We start from the raw sequence: 13,799 nt of genomic DNA on the forward strand, positions 1-13,799 counted from the left end.
TTCAAGAAAATGCTCTGTGACCCTGTCGTACCATCTAGCCGTCTTTTCCAGTGACTTGACCAGTGTCCTCTCAATGGCCAGCAGAGTTAAATAGAATTGTATAAATGTAATAATATAATAAAGGTATAAATAATAATATAATAAAGTATAATAATACTACTACTACTAATATATATATATATATATATATATTTTTTTTTTTTACTAATAATAATATAAAAAATATAATAAGTAATAATATAATAAGGTATAAATGTATAATTGTATTATGAAATTTGGCTAGCAATTTCGACAAGCAAATACCAAGAAATAGGTTTCTGCAGTTTGTCTTTCGACTATACTTTGACTATAAAAATCGGTGATGGGACTGAGCTCGAATAGCTTTAGCATCAGCGACTTTTTATTGTGTGAAATCACTGTCAATCAAAAGGAGATGCAGCCTTTCGACAGACCCTCCAATCATCACGCAGAAGCCCGGAGTCCAGGCCAGCCCACTCCTCATTCACCCCCAGAGACGCTGAGCGTCCGTGGGCGGGACATAATCGCAGCATTTATCCAAGTTATTTAATATTTATTTATCCATTTAATGACCGTCTAGTTTTGTAGCACTGAAAAAAACTGTTCAAAGCAGCCCCATAGAAGTCAATGGACGCTGGGCTTCAACAGGGAAATGCACTGTGACGCTACGGGAATGTATGAGAAGGAAATCGAGTCAGCCAACCTGCTATATGTAACTGATTCTGAACGAACTCATAGCATTTTTAGTCAATAAAATGTTAACACAATAGTACATATTTGACCATTAATTGTTTGACATTACTGGGGAAGCCGAGCTTCCCTTGCAGTCTTAAAGAAATCCCCACTGCTTGAGAGGCATGCTCCTGTTAAAACTAGACTGGTTCCATCTACTCGTGCCTCACCCTGGTTCACTCCTGAACTTCGAACGATGAAAACTGAGGGTCGCTGCCTAGAAAGACTATACAGGAAAACTGGACTCATTGTGCAGTCTCTGGCTTTTAAAGAACATTTGGTCAACTACCGTACAGCCCTCAACGATGCAATATCCTCTTATTTCTCATCTACCATTAAGAATTCCATGTTGTGCAGGCCCAAATCACTCTTTGCTATGGTTAACAAACTCACTAATCCACCACAACATGTTATTTCGGGCTCTGGGGTGCCTGTGAATAGCTTTTCCCAATCCTTTTCAGACAAATTGAAATCAATCACTGAATCCATCACAAATCCATCACCAAAGACACCCCTCATACAAGTGACTCAAATGTTCATTTGATGCTATCTGATTCAGCTCACTCAACAAACTCTCTCTCTGCTTTTACTCTGACTACTCCTGCTGCCATAAGTGATCTAATTGTGAAGTCTAATTCCACATCCTGCCGGCTTGATCCTACACCTACTGTTTTGCTTAAGATGTGTGTCCTCGAGGTTGCACCCTTCATAACACATATGATAAACTGTAGTTTGGCTTCCACCATTGTCCTAGCAGAATTAAAAATGTCTGCGGTAACCCCCATTTTATTTAAAAACAGGCCTTGACCATCTAAACATGGACAATTACAGGCCAATATCTAATTTAACATTCTTAAGCAAAATCCTTGAAAAGGTTGTGGCTTCGCAATTGCGATCATATTTATAGATGTTAATGGTCTTTTTGAACCTTTTCAGTCAGGATTTCACCCATCTCATAGCACTGAAACTGCTGTTCTTCGGGTGGTTAATGACATTCTTTTGTCCGTGGATTCAGAGTTAATAAACATCTTGATACTTCTCGATTGAAGCGCTGCATTTGACACAGTTTGCCAAGAAATACTGATCTCTCGGCTTTTTGATATCGGCATCACTGGTTCCGCTCTTTCCTGGCTCATTTCTTACATCAGCGACAGAAAGTACTATATCACCATACAAGGGTATAGATCTGCCACTGCTTCGCTTACACAGGGTGTTCCTCAAGGTTCAGTTCTTGGCCCACTATTGTTTATCTATATATATATCCACTTGGTGACATCATACGCAGGCATGGACTTCCAATTTCATTGCTATGGTGATGACATTCAAATTTATCTTACCACCAGCTCCAATAGGCCATCCCTGCCTGACTCACTCACTGCATGTATCAGGGACATCAAGCATTGGATGTCCCTGAATTTCCTCAAGTTAAATAATAAAAACCTGAGATATTGGTGATTGGCTCTGCTGCCTCAGTCAAAAGGATGGACCTGTCCTTTGATATTGATGGAGTTCATGTTAAGCCTTCGTCATCTATTTGTAACCTTGGTGTCTTAATCGGCTCAACTCTATCTTTTGGTTCTCATATTTCTTCTTTTGTTAAAAACTCTTTTTTCCATTTTTGTAATATTGCACGTCTTCGATCTTCTCTCACTTTAGCTGATGCTGAAACCTTAATTCATGCATTAATCACATCACGTCTGGATTATTGCAATGCTCTATTTCTTGGTCTGCCCAAAAAACGTAATCAGTATGTTCAAAACTCAGCAGCAGCAACTCAGGAGTTCTCACCTCCACCAGGCGTTCTGCTCACATACTCCAACATACACATTGTCCAGCCCTCATTTCCGGTTGTCTACTGTAAGTGAAAGGTCATTTAGTGTTAATGCTCCTAAATTATGGAATTAACTACCCCTTGCACTTCATAATATCTCATCTGTGGTTACATTCAAGACTCAGCTAAAAACATATCTATTTAACATGTATTTTGGATAATGTGACTATACTGAATGTGTCTTTATGTGATTGTAATCTATCTATCTATCTATCTATCTATCTATCTATCTATCTATCTATCTATCTATCTATCTATCTATCTATCTACATTTGTATAGCACTATATTTGTATATATTTTATTTGTATAATACATTCTGTTTCAAAGCAGCCTTACAGAAAAAAAAAAAAGATCACGCATCATGACAGCACTCAGACCAAAGCACATTATAGCGACAGACACTTCTGCATATGTTGATAGTAAATCATTAGACTGGCATCTATGTAACAGATCGTATTGTTTTTTACTGTTATGCAGAATTATTCTCTTTCAATGATCTGGAGAAGGTTGTTCATGTCTGTGTGTCTTCTTGTTTGGATTATTGTAACACTTTGTACCCGGGTGTGAGTCAGGCCTCCCTCTCTCGCCTGCAGCTGGATCAGAACTCAGCTTCTTTTAACTGGCACCAAAAAAAGAGACCATATTACTCCTGTACTGATTTCATTACATTGGTTACCGATTCGATACAGAATCCAGTATAAAGTGTTATTATGTTTTCAAATATCTCGATGGTTTAGCACCAAAGTATTTCTCTGATTTAATTAGTTTATATTAACCTATGAGATCTCTTCGCTCCAATGATCAGCTGTGTCTGACGCACCCTCTATCCCGCTTGAAATTCTGTGGCAGCTCCTAGACTCTGGAATGAGCTCCCATTGTCCTCAAAAACATCTCCTACTCAAGGATCATTTCAGAGGGTGTTAAAAACATATTAGCTTTTAATAATGTGTTGTAAATTGTATGTATTTTTGGTTGCATGCATTTGTTTATTTTTGTTATTCTCATGTACAGCACTTTGGTACCCCAGACTGACCAGTAATTCTGCAAAATAACTCTTTTCTCAAATAAAGCTTAACATATAAAACAGTGGCAGTGGCAGCCAAAATAAAATCAGTCACATAACCTATTAGATTTTAAATAACTTACCCAATTCTGTTTGCTAATCTGTACAAATCTGTAAAGCTTTAGCTTCTTGATTGATGCTGTCATCCAGGGGTATCGCTTATAATTGCTGGGGTTGAAATGCTTTAAAAAGCTTTGCTTTCTGCACAAAAAAATAAGGTCTTCCTGTGCCGATTAACTCCAGATTTTCTTTAAAAACTTGACAGCTCCAGTAGTAATGAAAAGATTTATCTTGAACTCTGTCATGGAAACTAGCATGTATAAACTTAAAAGGGGTCATCGGATGCCCATTTTCCACAAGTTGGTATGATTCTGTAGGGTCTTCATGTAAAGTTCGTAACATACTTTGGTTAAAATTCCTCAATGGTTGTGTAAAACAACACCTTTTTTACCTCCTTAAAAACAGCTCTGTTCGCAGCGACCCGTTTCGGTACATGTCTCTTTAAATGATAATGAGCAACTGCTCACCCCTCTCTTCCATGGGGGATGTCCACACAAGACACATAAAGTGCTGCCTTGGCAGACAGTATACAAATGGCTGAGGGCGGAAATATGCTAATACGGGACAGTCCGTCAGTGGTCGTGGGCGGAGCGAAAATCCAAACGGCCTGATTATTGAGAGTGTTTAGGCTTTTTGAGGATAAAGAAAAAAGGAGTGAATGGATTTTTTTCATTGTATTGTGATTGTGTCCACACACTGCAAAGACATATTTACATGCAAACACCATATAAAAGGGAATTTTGCATCCGATGACACCTTTAATTAAACAATTTAATAATCAAGTAAAAAGGAATTTATACCTGTATGATACACTGTAGCCTTATTGGACCAGTGGTTTGAAAAAAACAAATGGATGGATGATTCAGCTGCGGACGCCATCGTCAGGCGAAACGCGGGAATTCATTCGACGTGCAACTCTCACGGTGCATCATGGGTATTCTCTAGCCATTGAGCGTACATCAGTTGTACACACATTATTGCGGTGCATTGTGGGATTAAATGAGTGCACTCGATAAAGTCCACAATGGTTTTAGACACCACTACAAATGGCTGTCCCCTCAAATAGTGCTCTATTTAAGGGTATTGGGGGGATTTTGGACATTGCCTTAGTTACAAGACACATTTAGAAGGACAATAATGATTAGTGAATTTTTCTGTCATTTGAAACTCGTCTCTCATTGACTTGCTATCGATTGGCCCTCTGTAATTTTACAGCTGGACCACCAATCACAGAGCTGAAAGCATCATAATATGGAGAAAACGGACGTCTACACAAAAATCCCAATATTGGACCCCACTGTACATCTCAGAGTTTGAACTTTTAATACGGAATGTTAGAACATTTTAAGAAAAATATTTGTACTGGCCTAACTTTTATTTTTGTATGCATGTGTAAATGTATGCATTTGCATGTATGACTGAATATAATAGTTAAATATATTAAAGCATTTCTTTTCTTTGAATAAGCATATCAGAGAACGAGTAGCTTATTACAGGCACAAGGACCAGGCTCACTGACGCCTAGCTCGAGAAAGTGAGAGCTGAGATGTGCGACTCACAGTCCGAGTCGACCATTTGTCATCCTGAAGATTGGCATTATCATTGAGCTCATTCTGGAGGGCTGACCCAGATGGCCAGTGCCAGTACTTGCTACACTCCAGTGAATCTGAGACAGCCCTGGTTGAGAAGGGGGCTCGGGCTGGTGATGGAAGGGGGGCTGCTCGCTCTCCATCTCATCAGAGTCATGCCTGGGAGCCTGGCTGTTCTTCGAACATTACCACACAGACAGGAAGAGACTGTTAATGACTACACATGCCATTGTGGAACAAAGACCACCTTGCAAATATTTTAACACACCCTACGCTCACTCTCTCCCCTAATGGGGATACAACCGAACAAGACCTAATGAGTGTCCTTGAGGTGTTTAATTATTTTTAAAGGGACTGTACGAAGACTGTACGAGTTTTTTTGGTCCAGTTGTGAAGTAACCTAATATTTACCACCCCCATAATTGGGATCATCTGTCATCATTATCCGTACTTAACTCTGATGAGTCAATGTGCAATGAGAGGGGTAGTTTCGCTTAATCATCGGTGTCAAAGATCCACAGAAACCTGTTACGTTTTGTGTAACTTTCATTATTCCATATGGCATCAATGAGGCAGAAAAGACCTCTCATTCTGCTGGTCCATTTGCCGATTTCAGTCCTGCATCCTTCTTTGTTCCCCTTCGATGCTGCCGCAGCCATTGAGAAAAATGAAATCAGTTCCGCCTCTGTCAGACATCCACTCTGCCAAATGTAGCAGCAGTGGTAGAAAGTAGAAACTCTTTTTTCTTTGCCAGATGTGAATCTTTTCAGTTGGTCCATCGCTCTTCTTCGCACACCTCTGGCTGCCAGAGTAACTAGGCCAATGAATGATGCTAATGTAAGCTATATTAATGAGGGGGATCGGTTTCTGCTCTAATTATTTACCATTGGGTCAGGCTAGAGGAGATAATTCTTCCTCAGGTGGCACAAGGCCGAATGTTGGCGTCTGCCACCCCGGCTATGATTAATTGAAACATACCCGTGCAAATGAATCACATATGGTCAATATCTTCCCACACAAGTTCAACATTAGACAGAGAACTTACACTTGGATGCTTGTTATTAGCATCTCAATTTATGGCCTTTTGCAGTTTTCCTCAAGGTTTGGAGTCGTTAAAGTGAGATTTAATGTGTTGTATTATTCATGTCTTTTGGGTCGGAGTCTCGTCCGAGTTCATCACATGACACTTAGATTAATTGCTGAGATCCAAGGAACCAAAAGCTGCAGCACCTGTCCTGTTGCAGAGATATATCAACATTAAGGAACAGAGAGCAGTAACCATTATTTATCCTGGCTGTTAAACACTATAAACTCCCATAGCCATGGCAAGGAATTGGAGGAGGGCTGGTGTTCTCATAAATGTGTGAAGCATTAGCTTTGGGCCTTGGGCCATCACGGGCGCTCAGAGGGTTGATTGGAGATTTCGACCCCTTTGGATTGTCTAAACGCTGATGTGATTTGTCTCCCTCGTTACGTTTACTGTATTCTAATGTTGCCTCATTTATAGTAACCACAACCTGCTTTGCCATCATTTGGGAGCCTGTAACAAAGAACTGAATCTTTACTCATGAACTAAAAGTCATGAAGTAGGACTCCTACTTTTTTAATAGGCATAATTGCCTTTTGGTGAAGTACTATAATTGACTCAATCAAATCATTCAGTGTCTATTTGATAAATGCAAGAAAACCAAATTACACTTATGTAACTAATTTGTCACCTCAGTGGACAGAAAATAAGGAAACCAGTTAAAGAGAATCTTAAATCATCTTAATTGGGTTTAGAAATGTTCAAAGAAAGAATTAAAAGACAAAACTTGGACACGGTAGTTTAAAGAGACAGTTCACCCAAAAATGATGATTTCGTCATTATTTACTTACCCTCATGTTGTTCCAAACCTTTATGATTTCATTTCTTCTGCAGAACACAAAAAGTATATTATTTATAGAATGCTTCAGCTATTTTTGTGCAAAATCAAAGTCAACATTGTCCAGAACTTTCAAGCCCCAAAAAAGGTAGCTTGAAATGAATCTGAATGACTCAAATTGGTATAGACTAAGTATTCTGAATTGATGCAATGATGCATGGACAAAAACAGCAAAAACATTTTTAAAAATGGAGGAATCTGGCAAAAGGGGAAACAACCATAGCAAAACAGTGCAGATATTTAATTTCAAGCAGGACAACACAGCCATATACTCTTTTGATAACATTTTATATTTGTATTGTATATTTTGAATTTACTTCTCTTTTATAAATGCTTTTCTTTCTTTTTTTGTGAAGTACTTTGAGATTTAACTTTTAAAGGCCCTTTAACTTTTAAATAAATGAAATAAAGTTTATTATTATTAATATATTAGGCTATATATATCAGTCACCGATTTATTATAATATATCTGGTGATATCCAACAAAATGACCATAGATATGTTAGTGAACACAGTATTGCTTTTCAGTCATTGAATTTGTGTGCTCCTCGTGCTTGTTAAATTCTACACCGATTGAGCTGAAATGTCTCAAGGCCAGTGTATACGTTCTTGTGACTGCCGAATACACCGGTGCAGCATTTGGCTCGCATCCAGCCAAACTGATACCTTCATAACAACCTCTTGTTTTAATGAATGCCCTCTTTCTTGTATACATGCAGAGCAAGAGCTCACAGCTTGTGTTCCCTGACAGCCGGCCTCAAAAGTCTTCCGTGACCTGGAGCAACTGGCTCCAATGTCCTAATCACAAGACTGTACGTGTGTTGTTATTATTCCAGGCAATGGAATCTAAATGCGTCAGACAAGTGTAGGTATTGTGCTTTGAATGGGAAGGAAATGAGAGAAGTTGACCACGCCGGCCATGGAGGACTTTTAGGACAGGATGTAAAAATATACCAATTTTCATTCTCTTTCATCGGTTCATCATTGCTAATGAACTCTGCTTTTAAAAAAGCATTTAGAAACAGGACTGTGTAATGAAACCACCCAATACATGTGTACTTTTCGTTTCCTTGCTAAAACATTCTTACAACACCCCGTAATGTGCTGCATTTATTTCTCGTAGCCTTAATTCCCGCAGATGTCATGGTTTGGCTTAAGCTAATGGCTATTTACCTTTCTGGTGCTGAATAACCCTCTTAGCAAAATGCTAAAGAGGATGCATCCTTTTTCAGTGACAAAAGTGCTGGCAAATCTTTTCAGGATTTTTTCCATGTTTAACTGTATTTGAGAGCTTTTAGTTTAACCTTAAAATACTTTCCATTTATTCATGTTATGTTCTAATACTCCATAGTTTTGACAGTGGCCTGGAAATCCTAGTGAATTTTTTAATGCCTCAACGCGAGAGGAGATTTCAGAGCAGATCAAGGCCTGCCAGCGGACATGATCTGTACGCAATGGCATCAGGAAGCACTGACCAAACTGACACTTCAATCAGTGATTGTTGTTTAGAACAGCCAGGAATCTTTCATCTTTTACTGCCAGAATTATTCAAGTGCCATAAAAAAAAAAACATGAATGATATTATACTTACTGTCTAATTGGCTCATTATTGCATTTTTCGATAAATCCTTTTACTGTTTTGTTTGTTTAAATGTTGTAGAAACAGGTGGGCGTCAATGGCATTCACAAGTTCCCACAAATCAATTGTATAAAGATTCACATTTTCCAGGAGGAAATAAGACTTATCTTCCTTAAAATGCAAATCTCTATAGAAGCTATTGATTCGTTGAACATACAAGCTGTCAGAAATGTAATTCTTAAGTCCTCTTGATATATTTATATATATATTTATTTTCTGTGTATTATGTCTTATTCCAGAGAACCATTTAGCTTTGTCATCACAGGAATAAATTACATTAACATGTATTAAAATAGAAAACAATAGTAAAATAATTATTCACACTGTTACTGTTTTGCTGTATTTTTTATCAAATAAATGCAGCCTTGGTGAGCATAAGATACCCCAAGAGGTGTTCGAGGCTTTTGCATCTGAAGTCTTTAAAAATTAATTTAAATATAGAAGCTTTTCCTCGTTGTACATTATGTGCACGCTCCACCTATATTGTCCCATTTTATCAGACAGAGTGACTGCAAAGAGTTTGACTTTGTTCACCCAAGGCTGTTGATGTTCCCGGATTTGCGGATCTTTTTTATTTCCTTCAGTGTGCACTGTGCAGATGCAAGAGAACCAGACTCACAGGCTCATTTGTGTGAGTGTACATTACCTGTTTATAAATTGAGAGTGCCTAACCCCTGTGTCATAATTTATGATAGCGTCTGTAAAGTCTGGCTAATGGGCTTTCTCCCTGAAAAGTGCAGGGCTTAAAGGTAGGCCAGTATATCATGTCAAAGGGACTCTGACATGTCCACTTATTCCATCAAGTCAAAAGACACTGCCAAAAATCCCCCAAATGTCATTAGCAAGATTACTTTCCTTTTGTTACATAAAACGCTTCCTTTTCTCCGGGCCTTAGCTCATCTGTGTATCTAATGACTTAACGTCCAAAGAGGGAAACTTTTGACAAATGTTGCAAGCGCACTTTTCAACACATGAAGCTCAGTCTATGGATTATTTTCTGGCCATGTCTCTTCAACATGGTTGGCAGTGACATGGGTATTAAAATCCTGATGGAGAATAATATTTTTTTTTTTATGCCGCACAGCATGAGCGAAAACAACGAATAAAAATAAACCCAGCGTCAGGCATTGGTCTTCAGCCTAAAGGCGGTGGCAAGCATTTGGCAATGAAACCTTAACATGCGCCAGCCTCGACTCTGATTTATCGCCAGTCTCCTCCAGCACAGAGAGTTCTGCCCAGATAATAATCACTACTGTGCTCAGATATGCCGACGGTACAAACTCAGCTGTGACTCTAGCCGTTTCAAAATACATAGTGAATTTAAGCAAAAGTGAGGCTTTTTCAGTGTAAGTGAATGGGGACGAAAAGGTTTTGAGGTAGAAGAGCATAGACTTTTATAAAGCACTTACAGTTATTCTTCTTTTAAAACCTGCATTCTCTTTGTAACTTTTACAGTCTATTTGGGTTTTAGGCATGCTGTCATTGTAATATATGTTGTAACTTTGGATATAATTCTTCACAGAAAAGGTTATTAAGTGATTTTTAAACACATAGGCCGATAGTCAGGGTTTGAAGTGAATGTTTTCACTCACCAGCCAATTTGGCTTCTAGTTTAAGTTACCAGCCATTTAGAACTTCTACAAGCAATTTAGAACTTCTACTAGCCAAAACACAAATATCAGAAATAAACCAGATAATCAAAGCCACAGCTCATAGATTTAAATATTATATTTATTATTAAATCTGATTCTGAATCATTGTATTGCTTTCAGCATTACGACAGTCAATCACTGTTTATTCAAATAAAATGGAACAGGCAAAAGTTCAAGAAACTTCAAGAATGAACAAAGTGAGTTTGAATTAAGGTATTTGAAAAAAAACAACAGTGCCAACTGAAATAGAAAATGTGATCTATAGGCTATTATTTCTCTATATGAAACATATTTACTCAAGCCACAAAAACAAACCGGTTTCTGAAAATTGCACAATACACAATCTCCTAGAGTAAAGACAGTATGTATATTTGTCCTAAATCATATTTTAATGGAAAATACTGATTTTGAACAGCTGGAGTCGTAGTTGGGCACCGCAGGTGTACATCCGTTCATAATGCATACATCCTATGGCTATACTACACTGAAATAAAAGATTTTTTGAAGTTATGAATAAAATACAGACTATTGGCATATGTTTTACAAGAAAATCTTATTTCAGTCTTTCTACTTCGAAATTTCACATTGAATTCACTGTTACATCCCTTTTCTTTTGCGAGCAATTTCTGAGTGAAAATTTCTCTACACCACATTTCAGTGTGTTGAAACCATACGTTTTTATGGTTGGGATTGGCCCCATTCACTTCCATTGTAAATTAATCAGTGTAACCCACATTTTAACTTGTTGTAAAGAAGCTTGAAATTTAGAGAAGTTGAATTTTTTTGTTATGGTAATCACTGTACTGAACTCGGAATATTCCTCTGAAGGTAGTGTTACCTAATATTAATTAATATTGTTTTAGGAGATGAAAATAGTATGAATATGATGAAAGAAAGAAGAATTTGTGCTGCGCAGTCCGTGACCAACCAAAGGTCTTGCCCTGCCAATATAAACGGACTCCCTCCTTGAAATCTTTCAATTTGCTATATAAATCAAGGCATGGAGTAGCGTCTGGCTGATCTGCCGCTGGCTTGAAACCGGAGCCGTCCTGGCAGCAGAGGCAGGGCCAGAGGACACACACAGAGGAGCGCTGGGCTCTCAAAGCGAGGCGGTTCTCTGGAATATTTCCCTACCACTTAATCATGCCTCCCTCCAGCTGTAAAAATTGAGAAAAATGTCGTCCCCCACTTTGCTCTTATCTGGGAGCGAGTGGGTAAAAGACGGAGATGACAAATTCCAACATGTGTATGTCAGAAGATATACGAGGTGACGGAAGCATTTGAATGCTGGAATGAGCTTAACAGCTCCGACTGCATGGCTCAGCAAGGCTCGTAGAGGTAGAGAGCTTAAAACCGCTCTTGGAAGACAGAGAGAAGACTTCATAAAAGGGCCAGGGCTTTTTCTTTGCACTTTTCCATGTTGAATTTAATGTATTTTCTTAGTGCTGAATGTCATGCTGTATGAGACTGAATATTCACCGTATAATATTCACCATATAATGGTTTGTTAAGAAGCACTTGGCTGAGCAACACTGGCAAACCACAACCCTCTGAAATTATCCAGCTATATAACAACTGAATTGGGAGCCATTACTCAAACTTCTATTGACTGCATGCATTGATGAAAGACAAAGTCTTTGCTGGTTAAACAATAAATTCTTGAGTTGTTTAGATTGATTGGCCTTGTTTTTGCAGCGAGGGGAATATTCTGTCTGAGCAATCAAAGTTGGAGTCACAAGTTGATAAATCTTAATTAAGCCTCTTTGTTTGCTATTGTAAAAGCGGACAAAGGACAGTCTGAGATAATTACATTTGGACCCAAGCACCAAGACGTTTGTATTTGTGCATGATGTGTGGGTGGGCTTTTGCCGTTATTGTGGAAAATAGATGAATAAATAAATGTCTTATAGAAAATGGCATCCATAAAATAACCCTCCCTGAAGGTTATCACTTAAAAAACTGTCTTGTCACACAGGTCTCTGTGACAGCGCTATAGTCTCTGTAAACAATAAAATAAAAAGTTGCTGCATATCGGCGTTTTTTTTTTTTTTTTTTTTTTCATTTTAGTCAATCTGCTTGTCTCTTTCTGACTGTCAATCATTTTTGCACATTTTCCCAGTGGGCGGTCCATATGTGGGAAGCCGGAAGCTGCAAAAGGAATAGAAAGATGAAAATAAAGAGACCAAAAACGATGCATTTGTAGAGCTTTTCATCGCTGGAGGGAGTTGCGAGCTTCAAAACCGGTTTTGAACTTGCTTTGCTTCCTTACAGGCAAAAATACCATGGTTACACCAAAATGGCAGAATTGTAAAGAGCAGGACATGTCTAAATCAGATAGAATTTGGCAGAAGTTCTAGAACAGTTATCTCTTATGACACATTTATGTTAGCTTAAAGTGGCAATGAAACGGAAGTACCGACAGATCTTTTCTTCCATATGAGGTAAAACCAAGTGAAAGATCAGAAAAGGAAAAAATGAGGGGCGGGAACTTGGTTGTATGCCCTTGATTAGAATTTGAGATATGGGTGTTGCTCTCAAAAGTGGATGCAAATGAACACAAGTTTGCGGGGGCAGAGTTTAAAATCAGAGAGAAGGTCCAACTATGACATTTTGACCAAAAAAAAAGAAGAAACCTGCACGGATTGATTGTTAACAATAAACTTGTATTTAGAAAATCAGTAGGGTGACCTTCCATTTCATGCCTATTTTAAACCAAAATTCCTCATAGGCTTTATGCTGAATGTCATGAACAAACAGGTTTCATTGCATCCACTTGTCGGAGAAAGTTTTAACAGCCATATAAACTAATGGTGATGTAAGGTAATCAGCTAACCTAGGTAGTTTATTTTTATTGTTGGTATTTGTTTTTAATTTAAATATACAAATGTTAGTGAGAAGAAGAAACATTTTAAATAAACTTTTTGATATCAACCTTGTGATGGTATATCGGTTATGCTCATCTTTGGTAGATCTTTTAAAGGTATAAGTAAAACAGTACTGTATAAAAAAAAAAAAAAAAAAAAAAAAAACACCTGAACCAAAAGCAATACAACCTGTTTTACAGAATGCAGAAATTGGTTTAAAATAACCCCCATTTCAAATTAAAAACTTAAAGGTGAACTAAGTCACTTTTTTTACCTTAACTGAACAGCTTCGGAGTCATTGGAATGGTTATATTACTTATTTCGGGTTGAATGGTGGTCGTTTCGCACCCCCCTGGTGCCCGTGAGCGGAAAATACGCACTTGCAACTTTGGGGCGGCGGGCCGCCGGCCGCCGCGTCAGGAAGT

This window comes from Rutilus rutilus, assembly GCF_951802725.1.
Source record: "Rutilus rutilus genome assembly, chromosome: 21".
NCBI classification, from domain to species: Eukaryota; Metazoa; Chordata; class Actinopteri; order Cypriniformes; family Leuciscidae; genus Rutilus; species Rutilus rutilus.